Source organism: Sinocyclocheilus grahami, unplaced genomic scaffold (assembly GCF_001515645.1).
Source record: "Sinocyclocheilus grahami isolate Dianchi unplaced genomic scaffold, SAMN03320097.WGS_v1.1 scaffold608.1, whole genome shotgun sequence".
Classification (NCBI taxonomy): Eukaryota; Metazoa; Chordata; class Actinopteri; order Cypriniformes; family Cyprinidae; genus Sinocyclocheilus; species Sinocyclocheilus grahami.
This window is the reverse complement of record NW_015505787.1, coordinates 1145746-1146781: the sequence shown is the minus strand read 5'-3', so window position 1 is coordinate 1146781 and position 1036 is coordinate 1145746. Positions and strand designations below refer to the sequence as shown.

Sequence of the window (1036 nt, the reverse complement as noted above, 5' to 3'; positions counted from 1 at the left end):
CTATCTATCTATCTATCTATCTATCTATCTATCTATCTATCTATCTATCTATCTATCTATCTATCTATCTATCTATCTATCTATCTATCTGTCTGTCTATCATCCTTTGTTCCATCTATCCATCCAACATCTGTCTGTCTGTCTATCTATTGTTACATCGTTCTATTTGTCTGTCCATCTATCATCCTTTGTTCCATCCATCCATCGTTTTCCTATCTGTGTCTGTCTGTCTGTCTATCTGTCTGTCTATCATCCTTTGTTCCATCCATCCATCGTTTTTCTGTCTGTCTGTCTGTCTGTCTGTCTATCTATCTATCTATCTATCTATCTATCTATCTATCTATCTATCTATCTATCTATCTATCTATCCAACATCTATCTATCTATCTATCTATCTATCTATCTGTCTATCTGTCTGTCTGTCATCCTTTGTTCCATCTATTTCTGTCTGTCTGTCTGTCTGTCTGTCCGCTGTCTGTCTGTCTATCTATCTATCTATCTATCTATCTATCTATCTATCTATCTATCTATCTATCTATCTATCTATCTATCTATATGTCTATCTATCTGTCTATCATCCTTTGTTCCATCTATCCATCCAACATCTGTCTGTCTGTCTATCTATTGTTACATCGTTCTATTTGTCTGTCCATCTATCATCCTTTGTTCCATCTATCCATCCAACATCTGTCTGTCTGTCTATCTATCTATCTATCTCTCTATCTATCTATCTATCTATCTGTCTGTCTATCTGTCTGTCTGTCTGTCTGTCTGTCTATCATCCTTTGTTCCATCTATCCATCCAACATCTGCCTGTCTATCTGTCTATCTGTCTATCTATCTATCTATCTCTCTATCTATCTATCTATCTATCTATCTATCTATCTATCTATCTATCTATCTATCTGTCTATCTGTCTGTCTGTCAGTCATCCTTTGTTCCATCTATCCATCCAACATCTGTCTGTCTGTCTGTCTATCTATCTATCTATCTATCTATCTATCTATCTATCTATCTATCTATCTATCTATCTATC

General features: G+C 35.2%; 1 protein-coding gene across 1 annotated transcript in view; it reads left to right on the top strand.

The window, feature by feature from the left end:
- The window catches only part of LOC107557568 (ATP-dependent 6-phosphofructokinase, platelet type-like), a 28400-nt gene that overhangs the window by 25466 nt on the left and 1898 nt on the right, over positions 1-1036 (top strand). The window lies entirely within an intron of this gene.